We start from the raw sequence: 6,552 nt of genomic DNA on the forward strand, positions 1-6,552 counted from the left end.
TGAACCAGACGACGGCCATGCTGCCCACGCCGCTGCCCCGACAAGCTGTGCCTTCGGAAGGACTCTAAAGGCGTGTTCGACCGCCCTGGGGGCCTCTTCAGTGGCGTGGGAAGGCAGTGCCGCGGCCGCCGCCACAAATCACGAGGAGGGCGCCGAGCCTATTTTGAGGCGGGTGAGGATTGAGGATCCATCTCCTCCGCAACTGCCGCTAGGGTAGCCGCCGCTGAGAGGCAACGGGCAGCGAGATAGGCGAGCATGAAACGAGAGGGACGAGGGCGACGAGTATGTAGTCTTTGTGGAAGTTGTACGGTATCGTGTTGAAGATGATAACCATGGCAGTGCGCGGGGGCGGGACGACCGCCCAGGACGCAGTGGGCGGGGTTCCCACTAAGAACAGAGCTGTCATTGGCCGGCGAGTAGCAGCACGTCACTCTGTCCAGCGACGACATCACATTGACGTCCGAAGAGGCCGGGGTCGAGGATGAAGAAGATAGAGTGTCGTCCCGTTGAACTAAAGGAAACTGGTCGACGGAATAAAATTCGCCACGGCACTGCCTTCCCACGCCGCTGCATATATTTGTTGTTAGAAAAGGCGAGGATCGACAATTTAGGAAAGTTAGGATTTGGAATTGATTGCTATGATTATTGTTTGATAAGTGTTATCGGATCCTGCCTATTTGTAACATGTCTAGTTTGGAAAGTTTGAAAAGGTTAGGAAAGTTTTTATTGGGAGGGTAAAAAAACCAACATGAGGATATGGCGGTCGGAGGTGGGACGAAAATAAACCAGATGAAAATAAACCGAACGAAAATGGTGGGACGAAAAAAAACCGTGGACGCAATCCTACCAACTGCTCCATTAGGAGTAGAGATTCATCATCAATCATGATAGTACAACGAATACCAGAAATAATAAAAAATACACCCAAATCCGTAGCACACCTAGCGACGACTACAAGCACTAAAGTAAGCCGAAGCAGCGCCGCCGCCGCCGCCCCTTTCTCACTCGAGCCGGGTAAAACTTGTTGTAGTAGAAACAAGAACTCAGTAACTCATGCACTTGCTCAGATGGGTAAGACGTCCTCTCACATGGCAGTAAGAGCATCTAAAGCCGGACGTCTCAAACCATCCCTCATACGCCCGCGGGCGCACCCGGTCAGTGACCGGACATGAGAAAGAAGGAAAAACGTGACACAACCGGACCCCTCATATCATCCCTATATACCCGGGCTGTCCGTGAACCCTCATATACGCACTACATTATGGAATGGAGGGAGTACAACTTTAGTGCTAAACTTTTGCTAAAAATACTCCTTCCAATCCAAAAAATATCGTTTTAGTTCAATTTTGAAAAACTCAAACCACTACACTTTTTTGGATCGGAGGGAGTACAACTTTTAGTTGTTGACCGGTTTGGACGATTTAAACGTGTTTATGACAGATGAGGCCCACCCGTCAGAGTTGACGTGGCAAGAAAGTCAACTCCGTTTATTGTGAACCCTATATTTACCATTATTACAGGTGAAACCTACAGTCAGTTATATTTTTTTTACCCTTATAGGGATTGTAAGATGGAGAGCACCGTTGCAAAGGCTAAGCTCCATGGAGCTCGTTCGTTTTGCCAAAAAATATCAATATATATTTAAAAGTTTCAAAAAAATATCATATTTTTTCTACAAATATGTATGCATATTCTTCAAGTGTGCATAAAATTTCTCAACTAATTGTATTATTTGCATGCTACACAAAAAGACAAATATCTTACCCAAATACAACAAAAACCTATTTTAATCTGTGTATTTGTCTTTTTTGTGTACATCGCATATGAATATATATATGAAATTCTATACATGTATACTAAAAATATATTTCAACCTGAGCACTTTTTTTAGATTTTTCAGAGATGTGGAAAAAGGTATTTTCACTGAAAAAATGAAAGAGCTCTATGGAGCTTGGCCTTTGCTTGCACTTTTCGTTGTAAGATGTGCGAATCAGAAGGGCTGCTTCGTAAAAATTACAGGACGAGGTGGGTCCTGCTCGCAGTCCAAGGCCTCCCGCGGCCCTGCTCCTTGCACGGTTCTCTCGGTCTCTCCCCTGTACCGAAGCATCGCGGCTCTTCCCCCCGTTTGATAAGAGCCAAGCGGGGACGGTTAGGGTTTCACCTCGTTGCCCCCAATCCCCACCGCCGCAGCTGTCACCTCCCACCTCCCGCTGACGTATAAAATAGGGACACATGTGATAATATGAGATTCAGGAAAATACCTGGGCTAAACTAAAAAAATGTCATGCCACCATGACATCCATCGTTGCCACATAAATCCGAAGAGCCTTACATAAAACTGCCCATAGCCTTGAGTCAGGTACTGCTGACGATAGGGCTCACACCTGGGCTGAAGGGACGGCTCTATCGCCGGGGATGACCCGTGCACTACACCGTGGGTGGCTCTTTATGGTGGTCGGAGGATGGATGGTGCCTAGGAGAATTTGTCGACCAAGGCATGCCACTGGAACAACATAGGTTGTCGTGCACAAGAGTACATCAAATCCAATTGGAGATCACATCTTATTTCTTCCCTCCTCTGCTCGGTTTTAGTTATCTAATAATCGTTGTTCTATTTAAAGTAGCCGTTGTGCTCTCGGTTAAAGCAATGCTGATAACGTGTTAGTTGTCATTGTAACTAGAGACGGACAATAGATTAACCATGATCATTTTATTAATTGATGATGCTGTGTTTACACATGGTGAAAAGAATTGAACCCATTAGCAGTCGCGCAATGTGCGCTCGCTCGTCGTGTCCACGTCGGTAGCTTGCATTACCAAAAAAATGCAGCGATTGGTCAGGTTGTGGCCAATGAGTTTCTAGGAAACTTCCTCGTCCTTGTTTCCTTCTCTACCAAGCCAGCTCCACATCGACCGGCTCTCCTCTTCTCTCACAGCCAGATCCTCTCTCCCTCGCCTCGTCTCCGACGATTTTGCCTCTCAACAACAAATCCAGATCCGGTGGATGCCACGCTGGGAGGCACCAGGAGCAGGAGAGGTCGCGACCGACGGCGGGAGGAGAGGCCCCAGCGGTGGATGAAACGCTGCAGATCGCCGGCGTCTCCGCCACTCCCCCGCATGCCGCCTCCTCCACTCCCCTTCCCTCACAGCCCCACCCCCTCTCATCTCGTCTGCTACCCCTTTTTTCCTCTCAATACACTCAATAATGAATCCTGATCCATGGAGATGGATGGCAGAGTCCCTATGGTCGATGGCGCCGGGGAGGAGGCAGAGCGGCAGGACGGGTTCTGTCATGCTGGGTGGAGCGGCGGCCGGAACGGGTCACCGGCGTGAGAGGGTGGGGTCCTTTCGTTTGGCCAGGTAAGCAGATATCTAGCTGGTGGTGAATTTCTGAAGATGGTGTGAAGCTAGTCCGGCTTGCTGTGCTGAAATTATTCCTACATTTGATATACATTCTGTACAAGTGTCAGTTAATTCATTCACAACCCATTCATGATTCTTGTTTTTGATTGACTACGACATACTACAGAAATACTCCTATGATATGATTCTTATGCAGCTTCCCTTTTCTAACAGAAATATTCCTACGGACTACATCGCCCTTACTTTCAGAATGTCATACTATAGTTTGCATAGAGCGGGGCATGCTCAGTTTGGAGGCCAAGATGACACCAGATGGACCTTACTTTCAGAATGGCATATCGCTATCTATTCTATTTTCTAAATTTAACCTCTTGAAAGAATCACATCTACTGTATATTCTGATTCTACTGACTTAATCAATAGTTGTTGATCCATATTCCTTGCAACACCGTTGATCTCTTGGTGCGGTGGCGCGAGGCCAACCTTGGTTTGCCGGGGTGATCTCCCTGTCACTGGACGAGGAGGTTGACAAGGACACCGTGGTGGAACTTGGCGACGCAGACCACAGGAGGTAGGAGGAGAAGAAGAAGAACCGGCGCAAGAAGAGGAGGAAGAAGCAGCGGAAGGAGGACGCCACCGCAAACAAGGAGGTTAAATGTTGCAGGCCTATGCTCAGCTCGTGATTATGCAGTATCATGTATTTATTTTAGCAAAAGAGGATTTAGTAGCAATGTCATGTAAAATCACTTTAAATTGGAAGCTACTTTTTCAACTGCATGAAGTCTGAGCTCACTGGAAGTTTTTTTATGTGTGGATCTAGAGGAGCATGTCCGTTGATTTTCTTTGGTAATGCTATTGTATTGCTACGGTCATTTGTTTAAATATGCCTTACTAGGATTCAATGGTCAATACTATCCAATTTTCTTTTTTTTCGGACAATATAAATGCAAGTATGTTGTTTCCTGTGCAAAACGCACATACTTTTTGGTTTCGTGAAAATCAAAATGATGCAATGTTTTTGTTTTAACCCATTAAAAGTTAGTGAAACATGTGTGTGCACACTGAAACATTCATGAACTGAATAGCGAATTGAAAACCTTGCATGTGTAGTACAACTGATTTATCTTAGTGACTCGACATCTGTGTTTGATCTTCATGGAGCTGTAGTTGATGAATATATGCCTTTGATCAACAATTATGCAGTACGATTTCTGCTTGTATTGACATCAGTTCTTTCTTTGCACAATTATTAGTTTTGCTGAACACCACAAGATTTGTTTTATGTTTCTTCTTTTTTATGATCCATGTAGCTATTGCAAGATAAGTACCGTTGAAATAGAACTTCATTGTTGCTGCCTCCAGTTCAAAAATAACAAGGTACATGTAGATTGACAGCCAGCTAATATATTGACGACCTACCATCCTCGCATAGTCTCATCCTTGGTGTCAACTCTCTCTCTCTCTCTCTCTCTCTCTCTCTCTCTCTCTCTCTCTCTCTCTCTCTCTTACAGCATACCATAAGTTCATCCATCTACGTGTGGGTAAATAATACAGAAAGAACAATCTTAACCTATTAGAGAATTCAGGAATAGCTAATTTCTGGAACACACATAAGGTCATCCATCTAGGTGTGGATAAATAATACACACAGAACAATGTTAACCTATTTAGAGAATTCAATAATTGCTAATTTCTGGAACACACATGCTCTTTGTCAGCTGAAATAGAAAAACATCACGATATGCAATCTGCTACTCAAAGTAAAGAAAGACGAGCATAAATGAGTTTTATGTTTTGCTATGTTACGTGCATTCAATTAATTGCTGTTTGTATAAGAGCTATGCCTAAAACTGGAGTGAATTGCTGAAACTGATCATTTAAAAAGCATAATGAATTTGAATATGCAAAACTCCACCAATATTTAACTATTATTCTAAGTTTTTGTGTGCAAGGTCTTGCTGCTTGAAAAACTAATTCTACTGTCATCAACAAGTTGTGAGTGTTATGTGCATAAGAAGTTAACAATTCTTTTTTCTTGTCTATATCTTCTTACAGATATCACATTTGGTTCCAAATTGGTGCTGTGATGTATGCTTCAAGAATTGAAGATCGACACGGTGGCTGAGGGTTGTGTGTTGGCTGTCGGGGCTAGCTGTAGCGGAGGCGACAGCGGCCATTGCTAGCTAGAGGTATTGGCATGCGTCAGCTGGCACACAGCTGCAGCACAGGAGGCATGGTCAGAGGCAAGAAATAAGGAACTCTCTAAAGTATAGTATGAATCTCTCCCTGCACTATTAGCTTGATTTACTTGGTTATCTAGGTCACAGAGCATGTCACTGCTGTTACATGTTTCACTTCACTGTTTTTTTTTCCTTTTTGTAGAGATGATTTCAGTACTCTATCAGTGTGATGTTAATTAGCACCAAGATGCATGTGTCACTCGTTCCATCAAGTGTGTGATGAATTTTGTATTTTGTTCCTGGTGATCTGAAATCCCGGTTTTGTCCCGGCTAAATGTTGCTTAATATACACCTGATATTTTCAATCTGATGCAATAACAATAGATAATGTAAACAAGAAAGTGAAAGGAGCGCCTCCCACCACCGCTTAGCTTTCTCTCACGAGGCGTCACCAGGTGGCGCCCCAACCGCTAGTACAAACCAAGAGGTGATAAACCATCACGGCTTGGCAAAAGACACCTTTTCTTTGTAACACTTGTAGAGGGAAAGTGTGGACGTAGCCAGCAATTGGTCAATCAATACTCGGCGTTCGGCATGAGGATCAGTCTCTCAACCGAGTGTGGCTAGCGGAGCGAGCCACTGGTCCGTCCTTGCAACACCCGAGTGAACAGTCCACATCGTTGTTGTTTGTTTATCTCCAATATCTCAAAGAATTGCTGCGAGCGTGTGACATATCAGACACACACACACACACACACACATGCCAAGTAGTTCAATCCATTTCTGGATCTCTACCAAGATGATCGAGAACGGCGCATGGTGTGGATTTATGTAGGAACCGCTCGTTGCCAGGATTACTAGAAGAGCTCTCATTCACTTTGTGTGTTGGGACTTGGGAGGCATGCCAAACGGATGCGTTGGCTCTTTGGCTAGCTATAGGAGCAGGCTGCATGCATGCGTGATCGAACTCAACTTGCAGCCCGGCTCTTTTACCCTCCCTCACCCGAAG

General features: G+C 44.9%; 1 long non-coding RNA gene across 1 annotated transcript; it reads left to right on the forward strand.

Moving 5' to 3' along the window:
• Positions 1-2,842: 2,842 nt before the first annotated feature.
• LOC119302241 lies at positions 2,843-5,867 on the forward strand. The gene is made up of 3 exons (XR_005147424.1): positions 2,843-3,360; positions 3,577-4,013; positions 5,419-5,867. It is a non-coding gene; the product is annotated as an uncharacterized LOC119302241 (long non-coding RNA).
• Positions 5,868-6,552: the final 685 nt, after the last annotated feature.

This window comes from Triticum dicoccoides, chromosome 5A (assembly GCF_002162155.2).
Source record: "Triticum dicoccoides isolate Atlit2015 ecotype Zavitan chromosome 5A, WEW_v2.0, whole genome shotgun sequence".
NCBI classification, from domain to species: Eukaryota; Viridiplantae; Streptophyta; class Magnoliopsida; order Poales; family Poaceae; genus Triticum; species Triticum dicoccoides.